Below are 26,319 nucleotides of genomic sequence, written 5' to 3' on the forward strand. Positions count from 1 at the left end.
ATCACAGATTTCTCTTTTAAAAGCAATATCGCTATTCTTTCAGATAGACTAGCTGCAATCCAGGCACTGGGTTCGGCTACAACAAGCTCAAAACTGGTGGAACAAAGTAGGAATAGCTTTACCACCTTGAATGAAAACCATAAAATTGCCTTACTCTGGATCCCGGGACATCAGAACATTGAAGTTAACGTACAAGAAGATGAACTGGTAAGAGGGGATCTACCATGAATAACGATCTTGCAGAATCGGTATTCACACCATTCGATGTAGTCAAGAATATAATTTCCCTAAAATAATTCACAGAGAGAACGTTGGTTCGAATCTCGGCGAAACACTAAAATTAATAAAAACATTTTTCTAATAGCGGTCGCCCCTCGGCAGACAATGGCGAACCTCCGAGTGTATTTCTGCCATGAAAAAGCTCCGCATAAAAATTTCTGCCGTTCGGAGTCGGCTTGAACCTGTAGGTCCCTCTATTTGTGGAACAACATCAAGACGCACACGACAAATAGGAGGAGGAGCTCGGCCGAACACCCAAAAAGTACACCCTTTACACGCGGCAATTAAAAAAAAAAATACATGTGAATCGCGGATTGTAGATGGAGAGACCAGACTACATGCAAAATTAGCAAAACGTTATGGTCCACCTACAACCTCAAACAAATGTCGACATTGGCAAAGATGAAACGACAGAACGCCTGGAGACTCAAGGCAGTCATAACCGGCTTTTGGTCTGTTGAAGAAAAAGCAGCCAAAATGGGCATCCCTCACAACACATACTGTCACAGTTGTAAACAACCGGAGTAAAAGGAAACAATCTTCCATTTCCTGTGTGAATGCCCTGCCTTATGGAAGGACAGAATGTCAACCCTGGGCAAACCGCTGTTCGAGAGCTGCAAACAACTGTCCGGCTTAGATGTCAACAACCTTGCTTGGATGTGGCAATAAAATGGTTCGAACACGTTAGTTGGATTTTGGACAAATCACCACTTAAACCAACCCAACCTTCCAAAAATTAAAATTCAATCTCTAATTTGGCTAATGAAGGCTCTGCAAGTATGCTACTAGGCCCTGAACCCTTTCTAAGTGTCAATTCTGCATCGATTCAACTATGGATTGACGACTACATGAGGACGTTGGTCTGGGTTGAACTCGTGCGGAGTAGCCAAGTACTTTGTGAAAGAACCAAACAGGAAAATAGCGACCTTTCTCCTAAAACTCAGCAGAAGGGACCTGAGAGTACAGGTGGGTGTAATCACAGGGCACAACACCTGTTGTCAGCATATGGCTGCCATGCGGGTCGTAGACAGCCTGATATGCCTATCCTGCCTTGAGGATAACGACACTGCAAAGCATTTTCTCTATAGCTGTTCGACGTTTTCCAGAATCTAATTGAGGATATTCGGTTACGATATACTGAGGATGGATAAAGTTCATACTCTTTCTCTTCCGGATCTCTTAAGATTCATCTATGAATCCAAGAGATTTGTGGAAGAGTGACCTCAAACTAATTTTTCCGTCTTACCACCCACGTTTTATCTTTCCTATATCTATTCTTTCTACTGAAAACTATCCGGGGGTAGTATAATGGTCTTCTGACTGAGTGATTGAACTTGTCCAACCCCCCACAAATCGAATCTAATCTAATCAAAGAATGAATGGATTTAGATTGAAATGAAGCTTCACAAACGTTCCTATGAAGAGTGTACCAACACAACAACAACAAAAATTAGGCTAGTTGCAACACCCTCTGCTTTTAGAATCTCAAAACTAATTGAACAACCTAATATTCCGGAAACTTTTTGACCACTTTGGGTATTACATTGAAAAAATAGAAAATAATTATAAAATCTATGGGAATTGCAATAAAGGACTTTGCTCAGTTTGACGAAATTGATTTGTTTCATTGTCCCCTTTACTTTTTTTTTTTTGTTTTCCTGAATAATGAGTATGCGACGAAATCTGTTTCGAGCTTTGCATGTTTTAGTTCTGGCAATTACAAATACAACTTTAAATTAGGCTAATTACTAGCATTTTTTTTACTTTACAAATTTCTTGTGCATTTGCGAACTCGCCATGTATTTATGTACCTCTAATCACCTATTCCTCGTTTATTTATATAAAAACAATTGACCAACTAATCAAATCAAGTTAAACATGTATGTGTATATGTGTATGTATGTATATATGTGTGTCTGCATGTAGTCCCCCAATTAAAATTCGGACATTACAATACTGTGACCCATTAATTAAGCAAACGTAGGAATTTGCAAATACGTATACATAAATAATTATTTATTTTGTTTTCATTGATAATTTGATTTTTTAAAGCTGATTATAAATCAGCCTACGGCTTGTCGCGTGCTTAAAACGTGAGCTTAGTTTATTTTCAGTACAAAAATACTCGTATGTTCACTTCTGCGCTAGAGTTTCAAGTTTATTTTTACTATAAACAAGTTCTTAAATTATATTTCTATTAAATATGTTGAACAGAAATTATTTATTTACACATTTTTTTTATAGTCTCACATACCGTAATTCAAAACCGGTTGCAACGCGTGACATTAAACAAAGCAAATAATTACATATAATCGTGGATATTGCACGAATAAACAGCTTCTAAGCAACTATGTACTTATTCAGTGGGCATAAGCAAAAAAAAAAAACAAGTAAACAATTCAATACGCAAATATGCACAGTACGAGTATGCACTGGCGCTGGTACTGGTGAAGGTGTGTGTGCCTGTAATTACGCACACCTCAAGTCAATAGCTGAGCTGCATATTTTTCAATGTTAAACCACAAGCTAAGCTCAGACGGAAGCCGGGCCTTAGTAACCCATAACGGTTTCAATGATAAATCGCTGGGCACGCCAATTCGCATAGACGGTGCCAATTTGTGGTTCAGTCTCGTTTGTGTTATGGTCAAGGCGGGTATACAAAGTACCACGAGAAACATTAAAAAGTTCTAGAATCGATAAAAAGTTATAGTAGAATCAATATACAAATATACATATAAACAAATACACATAAATTTCCCGTATGAACATAAATGGAATTCAATGCAGATTTCGAACAAAAAGTAACATTAAATGCTTAAAATATAATTGTGCGCAAAATATTAAATGTAAATAAGAGGCGTGCACACGTACGTACACATATTTTACTTTTTTAAATAAAAAATAAATTTTAAAATAATAAATAAATTTGTCGCTGTTTAAAAATAACGATAATCATAAAATACAAAAACGGCAATGCAACCCATTTCAGCTTCTAAACTTAGTTGAGGATACCGCCAAATATGTAACTGTTGTTTTTGTATGGCAAAAGTCTTTTATATGCGTGTTTTACATATGTATTTGTGCTTACTAACCGGCATTATTAATTAGCTTAAGCTGGTTTGACATAATTGCACGAAAAATACAAATACAGTTACATAAATTCGAGAAGATAAAATAAAAACAACAAAATGTATTCTTGTTCTAGGAGCTTTTGAGGGGACTTGAGTCCAAAGATCAAAGTACGAATGGGAGCGTAATTTTGTTATTGCACTCAAGGTGAATTTCTTTGTTAATGGCAAACACACATACCTACGTATTTGTGCTGTGATGAAAGGAGGTGGGGTGTGTGTGGAGGTAAAAATAAATCGAGTTCACTTAAATCAAAAGCAAAATAAAAAACAAAGAAACAAAAAAACAAAAAAACAAAAAAACAAAAAAACAAAAAAAAAACAAAAAACTTCGCAATGAAAATCGTAAATAATATTATATTATATTATTTGAGATCAAATTGAAGTAAAGTAAATAAATAAATAGAAATAGAGTGAAAAGTTTTAACCATTTTCCGCTTTATCTTTAGTCAGCCATATCTCAAGATACCAATTCTGAGTTTGAATAACTTTTTTACTAATAATACAAAAAAAAATATTTTGCGTGATGGAGATCTTTATTTTGATTTTTACGCGCTCCTTTGCTTGTGTGTTTGTATCCTGCAGCTGCTTAGTTCACAAGTATCAAATATAACTGACGTACAACGTCATTTGCAAAAAATATAAATCTTCCTATAGGACGACAAATTTTGCGCCCCTTGCATGTGCACTGCTTCGTTACATGCTAATCGGCGATTGAAAAACGGCATTAAGTTTCCCATTTTGACGTCCACATTTGATCGGCTGCAAAAAATGATCCAATTTTAATGAAATTATGAATATACTCAACTTTTGCTTAGGAAAGAAGAAATATGAAATATGTTGAGAATTTGCTTTCTGCCATGCTTCCTATCATTGTGTGCTAAAGTGTTAAAAGTTATGCGATTTTTAGTAAAGTGGATTTACATGTGTGCTTTGCCGATAAAAGCATAACTCTGAAATATGGTGTTGTTTGGTATACGGGAGAGTCCACCTCATCATCATCTTGGCGTTACAGTCCGGGGTAGACCATTGCCTCTTCTACAATACGCCTTCATTCTTCTTGACAGTCCGCTTTCGCTCTATGTTGTGAGATTTCCATTTTTCGTATATCGTCTTCTACGTCTTGCAACCAACTTGGTCGGCCACTTCTTCTTGCTCCTTCAGGGTTTGCTTCAAATACCGTTTTAGTCATTCTTTCGCTGCTCATTTTTAAAACGTGTCCAATCTACCGTAATCTTTGGGACTTTATAAACCGCGTTACATTTCCTCCCGCTATTAAAACACTGAGCTCGTAGTTATACCGTATACGGTATGTGCCGTCTTCTCTTTCAAATTACATACAATGTAATTGGCGCGTACACCCTTTTTGGGAGTTTGGCCGAGCTCCTCCTCCTATTTGTGGTATGCGTCTTGATGTTGTTCCACAAATGGAGAGAGCTACAGTTTCAAGCCGACTCCGAACGGCAGATATTTTTATGAGGAGCTCTTGCATGGCAGAAATACACTCGGAGGTTTGCCATTGCCTGCCGAGCGGCGACCGCTATTAGAAAAATGTTTTTCTTAATTTTGGTGCTTCACCGAGATTCGAACCTACGTTCTCTTTGTGAATTCCGAATGGTAGTCACGCGCCAACCCATTCGGCTACAGCGACCGAAATTGTATCAGTAAGTTCACGGCATTAACTTTAAGGACCCATATTTCACAGCCGTAGGTAAGAACCGGTATGATATCGATATCATCGGCCTTAACAACCGCGCTGTTAGTTCTGCCTTCTCCAAACTGGATAAAGAGGCAAAGCGAATGGGTCTGGTGGTGAACGAGGACAAAACGAAGTACCTCCTGCCTTCAAACAAACAGTCGGCGCACTCACGTATCGGCACCCACGTCACTGTAGACAGTTATAATTTCGAGGTTGTAAAAGACTTCGTTTATTTAGGAACCAGCATTAACACCGATAACATTGTCAGCCTTAAAATCCAACGTAGAATCTCTCTTGCCAACAAGTGCTACTTTGGACTAAGTAGGCAACTGAGCAGTAAAGTCCTCTCTCGACGAACAAAACTAACACTCTACAAGACTCTCATCATGCCCGTCCTAACGTATGGCGCAGAAGCTTGGACGTTGACAACATCCGATGAAGCGACGCTTGGAGTGTTCGAGAGAAAGATTCTGCGTAAGATTTTTGGACCTTTGCACGTTGGCAACGGCGAATATCGCAGACGATGGAACGATGAGCTGTATGAGCTTTACGACGACATAGACATAGCGCAGCGAATAAAGATCCAGCGGCTTCGTTGGCTGAGTCATGTCGTCCGAATGGATACAAACGCTCCGGCTTTGAAAGTATTCGATGCGGTACCAGCTGGTGGTAGCAGAGGAAGAGGACGGCCTCCTCTGCGTTGGAAAGATCAGGTGGAGAAGGACTTGGCTTCACGTGGTGTGTCCAACTGGCGCCGGTTAGCACGAGAAAGAAACGACTGACGCGCTTTGTTAAACTCGGCCAAAATCGCGTAAGCGGTTAAAGCGCCAATTAAGAAGAAGAAGAGGTAAGAACCTGTCTTATTATAATTTTGTACATCTGTAATTTTTGTTTCTTTGATATCAATGAAGTCTTCATATGACCAAAATATGTTCTGTTAGCTACCTGAATACGGTCATGTATAGATAAGGACATATCCTTATTTATGCTGAGTACTACGCCAAAGTATTTGAACTCTTATATGAACTCAAAAGTTCATTAGTTCCTGGAAGAGTCCACCACCCACACAAAATATGGCTCCAAATCTTAAATTTAGTCTTTAATGGAATATGGTGTTAATCTTTTTACTACGTGTAAAAATATTTATTTAAATCAAATCTGTGCATATTCCCATATTCTCATGATGACACTATGACTCAAACATACTGACACTTTAGGCGCAGTAACTTCACTTCCACTGAATCGAATGTCACCAAGCTTTCTCTGGAAGTCAGTTAGGGATGTAACTTCCAACGCACTAACTCATTAAAAAGATGGCGCCATCAAAAACATGTTTTATGATGCCAGTCTTGTTTACGTTGGACCTCACCTTGTACAAATAATGGAGCGCGCAAAGGTCAAAATAAAGATTTCCATCACTCAAAATCATTTTTTTTATTATTTAAAAAAAAGTTATTCAACACAAAATTGCCTAATTTTGCGCCACCTTGTATTTATGCATATCAATTTTTCTTTCTTCTTCCATTCTGCTTCTTACATGACTCAGCAACTTTTTGTCGGTATGAAACGAGAGCATTTTTTCTTTACACCAACTCAATTTCTATTATATAATACAAGTAGGCCCTTACTGATTTCAATTTATGTGCATGATAATGGCTCCCGCTGTAAAATGCAAGTAATTGTAAATTGTATATTATAAATAAATATATGTACATATGTATGCATGTACAGCACTGAAAGTTTATGAAACCGACAAAGGCGTTGAAAAATTAAGTGCGTTTAGATTGACAAGTGCAATGATGCAAAATAAATATTTACATACATACGAGTATTATCTGGAAGGGTCTTAAGTTCTGTTATAAGATTTTGGAAGAAATAGGCAAAGCAGTTTTAAACTTAAATTGAATGTTTATGTTATTCATATGTTTTATTCCAATTCAATTCACGTGATTTATATGGAGTGTACAAAGAAAATCGCAGCGCGGTGATTGCATTGAAAAAGTGCAGAGGGCAAGTGCTTAAAAAACTCGGCATATCCAGTAGGTTTGCACCATCAATGGATTCTTTGAATCCTCTAAGTGGAGGACAGGTTCATGCCGAACGTCCCCGCGCTGACTTCACGCTAAGACTTCATATTAATAATAAATTTCCATTCATCAAGACTAAGAAAATTAAGAATTAAAATGTCGTATAATATAAAAATATTTTTTAGCTCGGTCAAACGCAATTCATTAAATATCTCGAAACAATTAATATATAACTTAGACCACTTTCATAATTATAGGCACATATTATTAAAAAATAAAAATAAAAACAAATAATAGTTCACAGCCGAAATGCTTAGGAGCTTTACAATATGCGAAGTTCGAATACCTCTCGGGGATAGAGCTCCAAAGTTTACTTAGATTCGCAAAAGACGCAGACGTATTACAAGATGTCTACTACAAAGAAGCGTAAGGGTCTAACTCCATCTGGTAACCCTAAGGATCAATAGGTCTATGTGATGGCTTTCAGCCAGCCAGGTCAACCTAACCTAACCTAACAGCCGATACGCCTTTACATCTTAATAAAGATTTTGCTCTGCAGCCTTAATCAAGTAAATGAAAAATTATTTGTTAAGATAAAATAGGATTTACTTTAGAATCACCAATCAGAGAGGAGGATTTTTTGGCAATCACGGTTCTTAGAACATAATTAAATTATTGACCAAACTATTTTGTTTTTACGACTCTGTACAGAATATTTAGTATAGTGCAAATTCCCTTACAGGCAAGACAAAAATGTAAAGAAAAGCAAGTAAGTTAAGTAATTCAATTTAAATTTCTTACAAAATTAGATCTAGATAAAGCAAAATCAAGCAGGCTGGTATTAGATTATGAGTTGAAGTCTCTAAAACTCACAAATTTAATTTTAAAGTTTTCGCCATAAAAAGGGCAAAACTTGCGAAGACTTCCTTGTGGAACATTAAAACTTATTTGCTCAAGTAGATCTGGACAGTGGAGGATGCCATTAACTACACTAAGTGGAAAGTGAATTAAAGGGACCTGGTGGTCTAGAAATTTCAAAACATCGATTTTTAGTTTTTTCAATATTTCGAAGGTATGGTATCTTAAGAATATACTGTGAAATTTTCATGCGGAAATCCCCAATATTATAGCTTCTACATCCCATTAACTAGGTAGAGAGCGCTCCGCACGCTCCTGTACCTCAAACTTTAAACTCATTTATCTCGAAACGAGTTTTTTCGGCACGGCGGGGATGAAAACAAAAAAACTATTCAACCGAATCCCTTGGAATTTGGATATGTTGTTCACATCATGTATCGCTATCGTCGAAACTAGAATCATAATTTTATTGAAATAATTTCCTATTTTTTAAACTAAAAAACTGGTGAAATAAACCCGATTTTACGAACTTTTTTTCAAAAGCGCGCCATTTTGTAAATTTTTCATTTTTTCGATTTGTTCTAGTTCCGACCATAACTGCACTCTTTCTGATTAAGAATCTTCTTGAATTTTGTGTTTCAGATGGGTAAAAGTCTCGAAATCATCTACGTCGTCCGGATTCGATTTTTCGAGAGGGTCATCTTCAGCGGCATTTTTATAATAATAAATATTGTTTCAAAAGTAAAAAAAAAAATTTTTTGTATGCTCAATAAACGTATTAATAAAGCCCGAAAAGTTGAAGCATCGTTTTTTAAATTTTTAATGGCAAAAAAAAAACGTGAAAATAAGTGAAATTTTCGTGCTCTATACCACCGGGTACCCTTAATGAGGCCACCAAAGGAAAATTTCGTATTGAATAAAAAATTCAAGATCCTTAAACTCTGTTACACTTTGTAGTGCTCTATTAGAAATGGTGTAGGATGTGTTAAAAATGTATTGACGCCTCGTAAATGTTAAATGAAAATATGTTTTAATATTCAAAGACAGACGCCACTTCATGCACCAACGATGAAGATTGTTCAAGTTGAGCTGAAGCTTCTGGCATCTATTGACAGATGAGAAAATTTTTTAATCATCCGCGAAGAGGAAGAAATTAGAATCAGTAAAACATTGGCTTATGCCAAAAATGACAAAAAGAAGTAGCCCTAAGATGCCAAACTCAAGGAAGTCAACTTTTTTATTAGCATCTCATGCGACACTTTGCAAGATATTTTAGTGAAGTCAGTATAAAACCAATCAACTTGGAGTCTTCAGAAAACGATGACAGACAGAATTTACTAAAAACAACAAGATTAGTATCTGTAGAACGGCCAGTTAAAAAGCCATGTTATTTAAAGACTTAACCGCAAAATAAATTGTATCCTTTACACTGCATTCAAACAGTTTAGGGGTGCTTGAGTGGCCTATCAAGTGAGAGACCATTTAAGAAATACGATGTCACAAGAGCGATTGAATGGGGCAACACTTTTTTATATCCATGGAGCGTCAAACTCACAATGTGGAAAGAATTTGAGAATTTGCTGAAAACAAAAGAGAGCCCAAAATAAAATTTAAATTTTTTTGTTTTTATTTTCACGCGAGTAAATGTCTTTATTTACTCCATAGTAATTTGAATTTAATTAGTTTCTTTTACATTTTTTTGTTTGTTTCTTATTATTAGTGCTTTTTAGAGCACTGAGGAAATTTTATAAAAATTTTTGTCTAATTTTAATTTTTATCATATATGTATGCGCTATTAAATTCGCGCTGTTTGTCAATAGATGCCGCCAGCAGTGCATTCTAGTCGATTCTAACATAACCTAAACGTCATAAACCAAGCTTAGACATATGGTAAACAAACTGCTTCGACACATTAGTGATTTTGTTTTGGCTTTTGTGGTGATTTTGTTATACTTTTGGTTTTGTGAAAATGTCTGATTTCATGCCGAATAATCATCATTTGCGGGAAGTATTGCTTTTCCTCTTTCATTCGAAAAAACGACGGCTGAAGCGCATCGAGAGCTACAAATAGTTTATGGAGATACTGCTTTAAGTGAAACAATATCGCTCGGCACGTATTGATTCTGTCGCTTCAAAAACGGTGATTTTAATGTTGACGACCGTCTACGTGAAGGAAGGCCAAAAACCTTCGAAGACGCTGAATTGGAGGCATTGCTCAATGGGGATCCGTGTCAAACGGAAGAAGAGCTTGCTTCAGTATTAGGAGTTACCCGCCAATCCATTCCCAAGCGATTGCATGCTTTGGGAATGATTCAGAAACAGGGGACTTGGGTTCCTTATGAGTGAAAACCAAGGGATGTTGAACTTCGTTTTTCCGCCTGTGGACAACTGCTGCAGCGGCAAAAAAAGGAAGGGTTTTCCTCATCGCATCGTGACGGGTGGTGAAAAATGGATTAATTACAGCAATCCAAAGAAAAGAAAGTCATGGGGACTGCCCGATTGCCCGCCCATGCTTCTACGTCGTCGCCTCGGTCGATTATTCACGCTGCGAAGGTGGGACCAAGTTGGTGTTATTTATTATAAGCTGTTGAAACCAAGCGAAACCATCACTGGGGATCGGTATCGAGTTCAATTGATGCGATTGAGCCGAGCACTGCGCGAGAAGCGGCCGCAATACGCGGAGAAGCATGAAAAAGTGATTCTACAGCATGACAACGCTCGGCCTCACGTTGCCAAACGCGTTAAAACCTACCTGGAAGCACTGATATGGGAAATCCTACCCCACCCGCCATATTCTACAGATATTGCACCGTCCGATTATCACCTGTTCCGATCAATGGCACATGGTCTAGCTGACCAGCAGTTCCATTCATATGAAGACATCAAAAAATAGCTTGATCTGTGGATAGCCTCAAAAGATGAACAGTTTTACCGCGACGGTATACGATATCTACCAGAAAGATGGGAAAAAGTAGTAGCCAGCGATGGGCAATACTTTCAATGCTTCATTTGTAACCTTTTTTTTCAGAATAAAGTTGTATTTTCATCAAACTTGGAGAACTTAGTTGCGCGCTTAATGAAAGGGTCGATAGCTTTGAAAATAAGTATCAGAATTTATCTTAATTCGTAGAAGTAATTTACCAGTTACATATAGTAGTTTACCTTACATTTATGTATGCCTATAGAACTCCGCCGGCCAATGTTTAATACAGCTGCTTCCATTACCTTATCTTGCTTTGCTAATTTGTCATCGATATTTTTGAAATTATGCCCACAATACATTTTAATCCATGAGTCACATTTTCTGTATAGCATGGATTTTGATTAGATGAGCGCTTCCACAAGCACATGGGCGCAGCTGAGTCGTGATGAAAGCTATAATTGCATGGAATATAAGCAAAAGAAAACACAAAACAAGTTCCACACCGATTGTAAAGTAATATAAGCAATTCAACTTAAAAAGTATGCAATTATAAAGAACTTGAGTAGAAATATTATTGCGCGGCATAATAAAGAGTAGCTAAGGAGCAATGAATGATGCAGAATATATTGTAAAGTAATTAATTTGATGATAATGAACACTTACAGTTCCTCCAAAGATTGATCGAGTGTACACGAAATTTTCAAATGTTTAGGTTTGTCCTTTTAAATTTTTTTCGTGATCCCATCCCAGATTTTGGCATTCCTTGCATAATATGAAACTCATTTCATCAATTAGACTGTACAACACAAAACAAACGACCAGTTTTCGACAATGACAAAAAAACATTCGTGCATTGGTGATTTCAAAGTTTGCTTCTACATTTTTTTAGTGCGAGTCAAAGTTGTCACCCTTCTTATGGTAAATTGGCATAGAAAACTATGTCATCCTCACAGTTTAGGTATATTGTGTGGTTAGCAGTTCTATGTAAAAATAATGGAGAATATTTTTTTGAAACATTTTAACCCTCCAACTCCTCATTAGGTATGTACTATGCATCTTTTGTTGGAAAGAGCCAAAAATACTCATAACAGATGGATTTACCGAGCTAAAATGCAGCCCAAAAACACAAGGTGAAGTCCAAAATAAACAAGGCTTAGCTAAAATAGAAACAAAAGGAGCTTTGTTTTGATAACTTCGAGTTTATTTATTCAAAATAATAAATAATGGCCTCGCGCGATCTAAATGCTTTTCGAAAGAGTGTTTCAAGTCATTAACCGGAATGTCCTTCAGGATGTCAGTTCAAGCCTTTTGGATGGCCTCTGCGAACGCAAAACGTTTCGCCGCTTTCATGGCCAAATGCAATTTTCCGAATAGGAGCCATATCAGGCGAATACGGTAAGTGATTGATGGTTAAAATGCGATTTCTAGTCAAAATATCTGTCACAAGAGTGGATCGATGAGATGGTGAATTATCATGCTATAAGCGCCAGCTTCCTCCTTCGCGGTATTCAGGTCGAATACGACGAATGCGATGCAACAAACCCTTCAAAACGCCAAAATATAAAATTGCATTGACGGTTTGGACCGTTGGCACGAACTCCTTGGAGACAATTCCCTTGGAATCGTAAACACAAATGAGCATCGACTTGATTTTTGACTTCTTCAAACTCGATTTTTTGGTGGTTGCTCGTCTGGGGCCTAATTAACGAGGTCTTTCGAATGTTGAATTCTGAGCAATTTTTGTTCCTCAGTTAACTTGTGCAGAATAAAGCGTGCACAGAATTTGTAAGCCCAAATTATCAGCTAAAATGCGATAAGTCGATGTTTTGGAGATATGCAACTCCGACTCCATGAATTTCAGCTATGATTTCGGTTAATTTTTGATAAATTTACGAACAATTTCGATGGAGATTTCGGTGATTACTGATTTTGGGTGATTTGGGCCCATATGTTCATTGTCATATATTGTATGTTCTCACAACCATCTCTGAAACTTGTAACCACCCATGAACTCTGGCACGACATAGGCAATCATTGCTGTACACTTTTTTCATCAATTCAAATATTTCGGTAAACGTTTTACCGATTTTAAAACAAAAATTTGATATTAGTTCTTTGTTGTTCGAAACTCATTTTTGTACCGATGACACAAACATACTAACACTTTAGACACAATAACTTCGCTTCCACTGAATCGAATGTCATCAAGCTTTCACTGGAAGTCAGATGAGCCTGATGTTAAAGAACTCAGATGCAATCGAAAGTAAAGTCAAGCATTCCCTGACCAATTTTGAATGCACCATCATTAAGGCAAGGGCCCTAATTGCCGCTTTGGCATTGGAATTAATCATTTTCTTGGCCGTTAATACGTAAATGAGTAGCTAATCAGCTGCTTCTTTGATCGCAGCTACCTCCGCTTGAAACACACTGCAGTGGTTCGGTAACCTGAACTTGGGTGGCTCCTCGCAACCCTTTTGTCCAATTCCTCCTCTGCGAAGCCTTTCTTCTAACTTCGAGCCGTCCATGAACATGTTCACCGGATCCTGTCTCCAAGTGCAGTCCCCCTCCGCTCCTCTCTTAATGCAATGTGAGTGGAGAATACATTGATCCGTGGGCAGGGAGATGAACCCAAAGTTTCTGAGAATACTTGAGTCGAAGCACCCAACTGATTCCAATGAGTGCAGTACTTTTAACTCTCTCTAGTTACTTCACCGATATCGTCCTCTCCAGTGAGTTCCACCAGATTATGACTCCATATAACGAAATTGACTTTATAATGGTATTATAGAGCTAAAATACAACTATTGGCGAGATGCCCCATCTTTTGCCAATAGCGTTCTTGCATCCATAGAATAAATGCACATCTGAATGCACCAAGGGAAAGTTAACGTACACGAGTTACTGCCGTTTAGAGCAACAAAAATTAACAAACTACTGCATTCTAACTTCCTATTACATATAACTATTCATAGGGCAGCACTTAAAAGAATACTCAACCTACCACCAACTGACATTGCGGTAAAAGCTCTAGCAACTAAATCTGCCGCAAGACTTAACGCAACGGGTGAATTTACCTGTAAAATAATCGGACATAGCTCAATACATATAACATAGGTACGAGTTATCGGACTATATGACTCCGAAATGCAATTGAGTGAAAAGATTCCGAACAACAATAGAAGAAGAGGGGTGGGAAAGAGGTATGAAACCTAGCCACAATACGCTTCACATACATATTTACCGACGGCTCGAAAATGATGGACGGAGTAGGTGCAGGGATTTATTGCGCAGAGCTGGACATCAAGCGGCCTGTTAAGCTCCAGACTACTGCAATATTTTTCAAGCAGAAGTCTTTGCGGTAGGAAAGGCTGCAGAAGTAGCACTAGCAAGGGCATCGAGCAACTTCAACATAAATATATACGTTGACAATCAAGCGGCAATAAAGGCAATAACTCTTATGAAATTTCATCGAAAAACGTTCTTAGGACCAGAAAAGCCAAAGAGAGACTAACCGCAGACAGACGCCTACACATCTATTGGGTACCCGGACATAAGGGCATTGCAGGAAACGAAATTGTAGATGAGGTTACCAAAAGCGCTGTTTACATCCAATTCGAACAAGAAAACGACATACTGAAACCTTTAAATACGGTATACAATGACTTCGCTGAAGAAGAAACGTAAAGGTCTAGCTCCATCTGGTAATACTAAGGATCAATAGGTCCATGTGATGGCTTTCAGATGGTCGGGTCAACCTGACCTGGAAACTTTGGAACAATTACATTCTTTTTAGTTCTCAAAAATGTTAAAGACGGCATTTTAAATATAATTCTAGTTTAGTACTCTTGATGCCACATACAAATATGCCAATACCCGAGTAGTAATTTTAGCAACTGTATATGAATTAGATTAGAGAAACCAACGCAAGACAAGTCTTGCCGAGACCCTATGCTCCAGAAAAGAGTGAACAAGGAAAAAAAAATATGGAAAAAACAAATGCAGTTTTTTTTTATACATACACATATGTACACATATGCATCTAAGTATCTGGAGCTGAGCAACAAAAATAAGTACTGCACAGAAACTTACGCACATACATATGTGCATATTATTTTCACTTACTGTATGCCCATATCAGTAGTTGTATAATACTATTTTTGAGAGTATGAGCTCAGTTTTGTATCGCTGTAAAATCCCACTCTTTTGTGTAGGAGTATAATTTCAATAAAAAAAAAATACAAAATAAAAGCTACGTATTTTGTAAGTTGTTGTTTCTACTTTTTTTGGCCAGGATTTACATACATCGCTTAATGACCAGTGCCAAAGCGATAAAAATTAAAATAAACGAAATAATATACAATTAAATAATATTCAATACAAGTTTGACTCTACATAGTTACAATAGTAAAGGGGTTTTCAATTGGCGCGGGTTGATTTTGGCGCCCTGTGGCAGCCATTTTGTTTTGGTGACATCTGTCAAATCTTTTGTTTATTATTCAGTTGTTTATGCCAAATCATCATGGCAAGTTACACGATTGAACAGCACGTTCAAATGATAAAACTTTATTATCAAAATGAGTGTTCATTAACGCAAACGTTGCGCGCATTGCGCCCATTTTTCGGTAGACGTGGTGGCCCTTCCAATTCCTTATGGCCGATATTGAACCATATGAACCTAGACGACATGTGGTTCCAGCAGGACGGCGCTACGTGCCACACAGCAAACGCCATTTTATTCCATTTCAACATCTACCCGCCCTTATTGAAAAACCCTATACAACAATATAACAGCAATTTAACCCCTTTGCTCATCAGAAGTTTGTTGATTTCTGCATTATTGTGTTCCTGTATTTCTTCAAAGTGCCTTCTTGCTATTTTTTTGGTCTCTTCGTCTACTGTTGCTATATTAAAAGTCCTGTGGATGTCATCATTTTTCGTGCACCTGTCAGACATGGTCAAAATTCGAAGAATCTTCGATTGTTGTCGTTGAATTTTTACTATATCAGACTTTTTAGCCGTTCCCCACACCTGTAGTCCGTATAGCCAGATTGGTTTAATCATAGCTTTGTACACTAATAGCTTGTTCTGTATAGTAAATCTGGATTTTGTGCTGACAAACCAATGAAGTTGTCGAAGTTTTTCTTTTATTTGTTTGATCTTTTGCTTTATGTGGGGATTCCAATTTAGTTTCGAATCCAAATTTATTCCAAGGTATTTAGTAGTTGGTTTAATTGCAATTGCTTTGCCATTTATTTTAATTGGAACTGCAGTTTTTTTAATATAAAAACATGTTCATTGTGTTTTGCTATTATATACAATAATAAAAAATAAATTGGCGCGTACGCTTCTGTTAGGTGTTTGGCCGAGCTCCTCCTCCTATTTGTGGTGTGCGTCTTGATGTTGTTCCACAAATGGAGGGACCTACAGTTTCAAGCCGACTCCGAAGGGCAGATATTTTTATGAGGAGCTTTTTCATGGCAGAAATACACTCGGAGGTTTGCCGTTGCCTGCCGAGGGGCGACCGCTATTAGAAAAATGTTTTTATTAATTTTGCTTTCACCGAGATTCGAACCAACGACCTCTCTGTGAATTCCGAATGGTAATCACGCACCAACCCATTCGGCTACGGCCGAAGTTCAATAAACTTGTCACACCACTTTTTCAAACGTCGCTATGATAAAGTGAGTTGCTGTATTTATTTTTAGTCTATTCCTTTCAACTTTTTCCTCACAATTTCTACGATTAAATTCACTTAATCGACTATAAAATCATACACGTCAAAGCGCTTTCATCAACAATTAATTTCTAATTTTTTATAATACATTTTTTTATTGGCCCTTAACCTTGCCCCTGCTATCAGCAGCAGTTTCAATATGCAGGAAGCAAATTTATTGCATGTGTCAAATCTGATAAGGCAATTTGAACAAAGCCTTTTCTATTTCAAAGCAACTAAGTGGCTTATTATGATAATAAATTATATATATTAATTTTTCTTCATTTCAAATAGCCTGATTGTTTTTTTATTACTTTAATTTGTTTAGTTATTTTTCAATGAAAGTAATTAAAACTATGCGTTACAGGAAGTAATCTCATATCTCTGACGCACATTGGGGCATAAATAGATTTTAATATATTTACATAACAATATAAAGCATCTAGCGAGGGGTTAATTGGTTTGACAACACTTTTCGTTAATAGAAATAAATAACTGGCGCCAATTCGGCACACCAAGTGAGTTAAAGTTATTCCCCACTTAATCTTTCCAGCACTTTCTCTGTCTCTCTCTCTCTCTGTGGTTGGCTTTCTCTCTCTTTCTCTTTGGTTAGCTTTCTCTCTCTCTCCCTCTGTGGTTGGCTTTCTCTCTCTTTCTCTTTGATTAGCTTTCTTTCTCTCACTGCTACCACCAACAAATACCGATTTGAGTACTTTCAGAACTGGATCGAAAGCCATCGGGAGCGAAACCGATGAATCTTAATTCGCTGCACTATGTTTATGCCGCCGTAAAGCTCATATAACTGCTCAATCTCAATATCCAGTCTAAACCGGTTATACAGCACTTAGGGGTTATGACTGACTCACGCATGACCTTCACAGAGCGCGCGATGAAAGTCAGCACGAAAGGCACTGTAGTTATAAATTATCTAACACGTTTGCTGCCGAGCATGGAGGAAGCTCAAGATACTAGGAGAAGGCTTCTATCTACTGTGACAGACTCCATTCTGTTATATGCCGTTCCCATTTGGTCCCAAGTCCGAGAATCACACCCCCGAGAGGCCTGGCAGGTTTATAGGGTGAGTGATTTGCGAGTAGCCTGTGCATACCGGACAATTTGCGTGATTGCGGGAAAAATCCCACTGGATATGCGAGCATGTGAACTAAACCGTTTCTATCCAAGCCGTTTCAACAAGGGACCAAAAGTTGGAAGAGCGAATTGCATCATTTAACGAATGACAGCGAAGTTGGGTTCTTTCTACTAAAGGCCACTGGATACACGAACTCATTCCCAACCTTGCGCCACATGTACTCTTCTACTGTCGAATGTTCGCAAGAGAACTTCTATGTATGTAATTCATTTTGGTCATTGCAAGCTCGGGATTTTTATCCTTTCTGTGATTACCGCTGCAAAAATATTCTTATGGAAGTTCGCTCCGGACTTGAAACTTTCGATAGATCGAGATTTTTATTCTTTATGATATTACCGCTGCTGACCGCTTAGCTGAATTACTCTTAAAAGAGTTCGTTCCGGGCTTGAAATCTTCTGTAAGCCTGTCTATCGGCTAACATACCAAGCACTATATGTTGATCTTTCTCCTATTTCTTCGCACAGTAATAGGTTTTTTCAATAGGTGAGCTCGAACTTTGACAATCATTGGCGACCATCCTGGTAAAGCTGCATCTGTAAAATCAGGATGTACATTTAAGCAAGGTTAGGTTAGGTTTGGCAGCCGCATCGTACATACCTAGGAACAGCGATGCCACATAGACCACGAAATGGGTTCGTTGTCAGTCGCAGGGGCTGGGATACCTTTAAGCAATGAAAATTGAAATCATTAACATTTATTCGCCAAACTAGCCACTCGCTACGTCCAATTTATGGTATCCGTGGGCGTCCTATAAAGGCTACAATTTGTCCTTTCATCTATAAATTTTAAAGAATTAGATCGGCGGGTGATTAAGCAGTGCCCATACGTCAGGCAGTGCCCCTTTGAGACAATGCGAGAGAAAATCCAAGACTCTCTTCTTTCCTTAACTCTGGGTAACGCTCCTACACGGCTCGCATTACCACGGAATATTGAAAATGCTTATTGTATCAGTTATCTTTTTCGTCTAAACGAAGTCTGATTTTTTCTTCAATGAATCAGTGAAATGAATTTTCTGGATGTCAAATGGGACAGCAGGCATTCGGCGTTGAACTTTTCTTGTTATGTTAAGAGAAAGATTTTTGCTGCTCGTAGCAGTGTGCAGGTTTTGGTTGTTAGGTCATGTATCCTTAGTTTATGTATATATGAAACCTTGAAAGCGCGGTTTCTCTCTATCAGATCGTTTCGGTTTCCAGTTTTTTATTTTACCAAGAGACAGCCTCGTCGCCTGATAAATATTTTTGTGCTGGAACTCTATGACAGACAACCATTTTTCTTCACTGTTTAAGACTATTAACACAGATTTTCTGTTTATACAGCCTTGTGGGATTTGGTTGTAACTCTAAAGGGAATACAGTGTACTCTCTCTTGAGCGGACACCTAAGGAACTGAAAAATGTGTGCGCTTATGGGAGGTATCCGCTTACAAAAACGTGTAAAAAAATTTAATAATATGTTAGGAGAGGGTTTTCCGCTCGAGAAAAAAGAATTCTTAAAGATTTGTGGTACATACTGAAAAAAGTGTCACTTAAAGGAAGTATCCGTCAGCAGAGCTTGAGCGAAGAGCGCTTTTTTAAGGATTTATTTACTAACTGTGTTTAAAATGTTGAATATTCTTTGTTAAAGGTGCATTTTTACATATACTTAATTTATTCGTTTATCAACATTTATCATTTTAAAAATATCTACTATAAATTCTCTTAAGGGGACCCGGTGGTCTAGAAATTTTAAAACATCGATTTTTTGTTTTTTCGATATTTCGAAGGTATGGTATCTTAGAATATACTGTCAAATTTTCATGCGGAAATTCCCAATATTATAGCTTCTACAGCCCATTAACTAGGTAGAGAGGGGTCCGCGCGCTCGTTTACCTCAAACTTTAAACTCATTTACCACGAAACGACTTTTTTCCACCGGTTCGACTATTTAACCGAATCGTCTCAAATTTTTAATTTTAATATGTTGTTCACAACATCAATGGCTATTGCCCATACTAGAATCAATTTTTATTTCAATTATTTCGTAGTTTTTTATTAAAAAACTGAAAAAAACCGATTTTTACCGAAAAACCGATCAAAACCGCCCCATTTTGTCAATTTTTTTTTTATTCTAATACGGGACATAGCTACAGTCATACGGATTAATAATGTTTTTTTTTTTTTGTTTTTGTGTTTCAGATAAATAGAAGAACTAAAAGGGGCAACACCGTCCAGGTCCAATTTTTCGGGAGCATCAACTTCAGCGCCATTTTTACAATTATTAAAATTAAAAAAAAATGTCCATTATTGGATGTAGACGAAGTTAAATAAAAAACGTAAAAAATTTAAATATCGTTTTTCATTTTTTTATTGTAAAAAGCCCACCTTACTAAAGTTATTCACGAGATACCGACCGAAGTCCTTAAGGGAGTCATTCAAAATTAGTGTTTACGAATGGCCGAATTACGGCGCAGTTGCCGACAACAATTGAAAGGGATTATCTTTAAAAAATAATGGCATGTCATGTCAATCAATTTGAATTTTCGTTGTTTTATTTTAATTTAAAATCCGACACCTCCAATATATCATCCATCATATTTGCCTTGAATCAGATTGCTTCTCCAAAAGACTTCAATAGATTTTTGCGTACATTTATGATAATATCAAGTAAGTCACTGCTTAGATCGATTGGCTGCCGATTAAAAATCTGATAGTTGCCTTCACTTTGAAAATCGATGCTAAGAAAATTATATTTTGTAACATAAGCGAGTGCTTGTGTAAGTGCTTCAACTTCACTTGCACTAACCAGTGCGACGTAACACAACCGAAAGTAGCTGAAGCAAGTTTGGAACTGAGTGACAACTAAACCACTTTTGTAATTTATTCTGTTATGTGTGTGAAAATTATTTGTTTTTGCTTTCTAATCAATGAAGTAGTTAGTTATAATGACTTTCTTTAAAACATATACACAAATGTGCATACATATAAAATAAGTGCAGAAAAATTTAACTAAGCAACAGATTATAGCTTGGAATGATTTTGAAAATGTTTTTAAAATTTAAGAATTCGCCCAAAGGTATTAAGCTCAGTATTCAGACAGCAGCCACTAGAGACCTCTAGGCACTTTTAGACACTATCACTGTGAGTTACTGCTGCCTAAAGCGATGTGTAAGCCATTCGTTTGCTGGAAGAATGTCATAGCTCAAAAAATTGCAAAGTTGAGAAAAAGAGCTTCAAAGTTTTCAATTGACTACAGGATTTGATTGAAAAGTAATGAGCCTTCCCACGCGGAGCGTCTGCCAAGCGATCAACCGAATCGGCTGGTGAGGGAAAATGATCGTTGGATCTTCCCCTTCCACTAAAAACCGGTCCCAGTTCGCTGGCAACAGCGGTGCAGTCAACATCGCTCCGCGCGTGAAAGCTGTTTTAAAAGTGTGTTAGGATTTTGCAGTGGCGAAAATGCAGCGATTGTTGGAGCAACGTTACTCGATCAAATTTTGGGTAGAGCACCGAAACCATTGGGCTACTCAAGGAGGCTTACGGGAATCAATCTCTGGCATTTTACAAAGAAGTACTCCTTCGGCTGAAAAACCGCGTCGCCCGTTTTCGGCCCGACCTCGTCAGCAATTGGACCCTTCATCACGACAATGCGCCGGCGCATACCGCCTTCCTCTGCACCTCTGCATTGGCCAAGATGGGGGTTCCGGTGCTTCCCCACCCTCCCTACTGCCCAGACCTGTCCCCTCCGGACTTTTTCTTGTTCCCGCGGCCTGAAAAGAAAGCTGAAGGGAGGCGTTTCGACTCCATCGAGGCGATCCCAAAACTGTAACAGCCGAATTGAACGCGATTCCGGCGGATGAGTTTAAAAAATGTTTCCTGCAGTGGAAGGACCGCTACCAGCGGTGTATTGACGCTCAAGGGTCCTATTTTGAAGAATATTAGTTGTATAAGCCAAAAGGTTTAATAAAACTTAAAACTTAAAACTGCTTAATAAAAATAAGGCTCATTACTTTTCAATCAAACCCTGTATGCCTCCCTAAGTATAAGTAAATACACATAATCATCTACTATGATACTGTTAATAAATATGGTTTTGGGTTATGACATTCTTCCAGCAAAAGAGCAAAATAGTTTTAAGCATAAATACAAGGTGGCGCAAAATGAATCATGCAATTTCGGTTTTCCATAACTTTTTTACCGAATAAAAAAAATTAAGCCCACAAGTGTCAAATATGATTGACATATGACGCAAAAATTATAAATCTTCAGATAGGGTGATTTATTTTGCGCCACATAACGGTTGCTAAATATAAATAAAATAACTCTTCAAACCTATTAAAGCACACAAAATTTCTATAAAATTTCAAAAATCTATCAAAAACTATAAAATTTCTTCTAGTAGTAGTAATAATTCTTTATTTATTTACTAATATTGCATCTTGCATTTCAATAATTTATACAATAAGTCATTTAAATGTATAAATACATAAAGAAAGAAATAATAAATTTGTGGCAACAACAATGTTGTCTGTCACAGCTAAAAAATTAATCAAAAGTTAAACACCGCAACAATAAATTCTCTATAGCGTAAGGCTGAGTATACCAAGTTAGGCTTTTCAAATTTTGCCCATTAAGTATATCTGTTACTTCTGCTTTATTTAGCTTCGTTGCGTTTAAGTATCTTGTTCTGATCTCCTTCAGTACCTAAGAAGTGCTGCTTAACTTTTTCCCGGGGTGTATATTTTCTGGGCATTTCCATACGTTGTTGCATTTAGCTTCAGTGAACCACACCTTGCTTTGAAAATTGTCGTAATGTCAGCTAGTCGCATATCTTCTTTAAGATATGATTCTCCTTTTGAGTAGTCTAATTGTTTATAAATTAACGTCGCGCTTGACTGCGCTTTTTGCCTTGCCATGTTGAGATCTTTTATTTTCAAGAGATCTTCAAACTTCTGACCGAACCTCCTTCCCATGTCGTTCAGATGCTTAAGGGGAAATTATTTATAATGAAGAAGTCAATATATTTTTTTTCAAAATTGGCATACAGCTTATTTATACATTAAAATAATATAATTTTTTTTTTTATTTTAATCATTTAAAATGGCGGATGTACACTCAATTCTTCCAGGAAGGTCGCAACGGGGCTTCTCAATCGGCGGACATTGAAGCATCAGCGTCAGTGACCTGAATACAAAAAACCAAAATGTTTTTTGTTTATTATTGTCATAATTTCTACATGAATCAAACAAAAATGGAAAAAAAAATTCGCGGAATAAAATGCTTAAAAAAATGAATTTTGGGGCGAATTTTCCTACTATTTTTGCTTCGAAAAAATTATTTTCTCGAAACATTTTCGAAAACTTGAAGCACATAGAAAGTAATATCATAAAACAGATGTGTGCAAAATTTCAGGGAGATCAGTCAAAAACTTTTCGAGTTATCGTGTACGCCAATTCGGAAAATACAGTTTTGAGAAAAACGCGTCTAAAGTTCGAACCCAAAGAATAGAGTCGTCACGGTTGGCGATCTAAATATAATATAAGAAATACTTAAACTTACGTTCTAAAAATTGTTTGACATATTCTTAAAAGAATATATTATATTAAAAAATTTTTTTCGAAATTTTACAAGTATCTGTTCCCTTAAGCCAAAACCCATTTTTACTTAAGATGCCTTGTGTTCGTTTGTGTGGGAGTTTGTTGCAATTGTATTTATAAATGGTTTTCCAGATATACTTCATGTGTAGTTCTAAAGAACTATCTATCTTCTGGCTATCTTCTAAATTAGTTTCTAGTGTTATTGCATAGTTCGGAGTAAACTCGGGTAGTTTGAGGATTTTTTTAATAAAGTAACGTTGATGTTTATTTACTGCATCGAATAAGGCATACCCCTAAACTTGCGCTGCGTAGGTTTGTATCGCTCTGCATACCGTCTGGAACAGCTTCGCTAAAAAATCGTTCCAAGTACCATTTTTCTGTCTTAGAAAGTCGTCTACCTCTTCTAAAGACCATCATCTCTGATTTATTTGGGTTTACTTCCATATTCCATTTAGCGCAGTATTTCTCCAGGTTATTAATCATGGATTGCATTACTTTAGGGTTCTTAGGAAACTGTACATATATCGTTTACAGAGTTACCAACTGCACTTATGTAAGTCAAATTACCTTCCTCATCACCGGTTGTTCAGCCATTCAATATAATTAGACCACTTCACAGAAATCCATAAAATTTTTGCCTTTATTATTTAATACCGCGTCTCTTGAGCTCTTGAGAAATTCCTTTACCACCTCAATTTCTTCGAACCAATGGTATAAATGTTATTATGTCATCCTTTACGTGGAATCTTATCACATCTACTCCATTTTCGACTTTGAAACTATGTCGTTTGCCCTTTTTTGCAACTCTTTTTTGACTCCAAACAAGCAACCTCCAGACGCTCGGTTCGAATCTCGGTGAAACACCAAAATTAAGAAAAACATTTTTCTAATAGCGGTCGCCCCTCGGCAAACAATGGCAAACCTCCGAGTGTATTTCTGCCATGAAAAAGCTCCTCAAAAAATATCTGCCGTTCGGAGTCGGCTTAAAACTGTCCCTCCCACCCAAAAAGGGTGTACGCGCCAATTATATATATATATATATATATATATATATATATATATATTAAACCATGTTGATGTAAATTTTTATTGAAAAATATTAAAAATTGACAAATTTATGTTAATAAACGTAACGAGTTAAACATAAAATGACGTCACCTGGTGGCAGCGATACAGCAATGAATAATCATCTAAAATCAAAACACCAAAAATTGTATTAATCTACACAATAAAGGCTATCGTTGTACATAGCCATTTTTTTTTTTTGTTTTTTTTTTGACAAAATGGTGGTGATTTGAATTTTGATGTGTATTTTTCACCATTTTTTTAATTTTTAACAGGCCCTAAAAAATAGTTATTTTCAAAATTTTGAAAATCGGCTACGTTCAATGATATCCAATGCGATATCCATTAGTCTTCGAGAAATCGTTGCCACCGTATCAAAAACAGTCGTTTTGAGAAATAAGCGTTTAAAGTTTTCATTGCGTGTTCAATAGTTCTGCATGCATCTATCTCGTATATCTCAGTAAATTTTTAAGATTTTAAGTTAATAATTTCTTTACTTTATTCAAATACTAAATTAAGCAGTTATTTAATTATGAAAAATCGTGCTTGAGAGTGCAACAAATAATATAAAAATATCGAGTAATAGAAATGCCTTTAATATTTCAATTTTGTGCGGGAGTTCAGGCAGCAGCCTCTGGTCTCTAGTTAGACGCTCTAATTGCTAAAGCCACCGTAAACAGCTATTTAAATCTTCACATTTGTAGGTGAATATAAATACAACTTTCGATACAGCTAACAACTAAATGCATTCATATGTATGGTACATACACACATGTACACACACATAAGTACCTGCTTGCTAACCGGCAGACACAGAGTCTGCCATATGTTGAAATGCAGACATTCCTCAGTGTGTGAAAGAAATAAATGACAAATCAAGTGTGGGGAAAATTGCAGCCGGTTTTTTTTGAACGTTTTCTGTTTGTTACTGATAACACCATGGCCTTACGAATCTGTTTCTGTACACACATACACGCACACATCTATACATTCATTCATACGTAGGTGTATTTTGCTGTGCGCAGAGTTCATTGCATCTTGATTTGCTCATTAAAGCTGAAATAATGCAATTCGTTAGATGGCGATCACTAACTGTTAGTAGTTTTGTGTTACTAAAGCATGGGTAAGTATGTATGCAGGCATATGTATGTATGTATATATAAATTTCATGTAAGAAAAACTGACTAGTCTTCTTATGAAAGTATTGAATGAAAGCGAAATACTCTTTTTTTTTTTGCCTTTTTTTCTGTAAAAATTTATATGAGCAATGAAATGTGATTAAAAATAGGTATTGATAAGACATTTTTTATAGGATTGCTAAATTTTTTTCGATTAGCTATTTTTGATTTTTTTTTTGTTTCGCAATATGTAATACTTTTTTGATAAAAGTAATGTAATAAGTGTATTATTAATAGAAATATTTTCTTAAACTTATTCTCATAAATTGTCTCTTAAAAGCTTGTGTTTTTTTTTTTTTTTTTTTTTTTTGATATATTAGGTGCGCAACTAAGTTATCGCTGTTTTTTTGCTGAAAATACAACTTTATTCTGAAAAAATGTTTCATGAAAGTGGTCATTGAAAGCATTGCCCATCGCTGGCTACTACTTTTCCCCATCTTTCTGGTAGATCTCGTATACCGTCGCGGTAAAATTGTTCATCTTTTGAGGATATCCACAGATCAAGCCATTTTTTGATGTCTTCATATGAATGGAACAGCTGGTCAGCTAGACCATGTGCCATCGATCGGAACAGGTGATAATCGGACGGTGCAATATATGGAGAATATGGCGGATAGGTAAAATTTCCCATTTCAGTGTTTCCAGGTAGGTTTTAACGGGTTTGGCAACGGGAGGCCGAACGTTCTCATGCTGTAGAATCACTTTTTCATGCCTATCCGCGTATTGCG

At 36.8% G+C, this 26,319-nt stretch overlaps 1 protein-coding gene across 1 annotated transcript in view; it reads left to right on the forward strand.

Annotated features, from left to right (window-relative positions):
• The first annotated feature begins 3,056 nt into the window (after nucleotides 1–3,056).
• The window catches only part of LOC129248440 (lipase 3), a 58,642-nt gene continuing 35,379 nt past the window's right edge, over nucleotides 3,057–26,319 (forward strand). The window contains exon 1 of the mRNA XM_054887988.1: nucleotides 3,057–3,146. The gene's annotated coding sequence lies outside the window, so the exon portion shown is untranslated. The remainder of the gene's footprint in view (nucleotides 3,147–26,319) is intronic.

This window comes from Anastrepha obliqua, chromosome 5, assembly GCF_027943255.1.
Source record: "Anastrepha obliqua isolate idAnaObli1 chromosome 5, idAnaObli1_1.0, whole genome shotgun sequence".
Classification (NCBI taxonomy): domain Eukaryota; kingdom Metazoa; phylum Arthropoda; class Insecta; order Diptera; family Tephritidae; genus Anastrepha; species Anastrepha obliqua.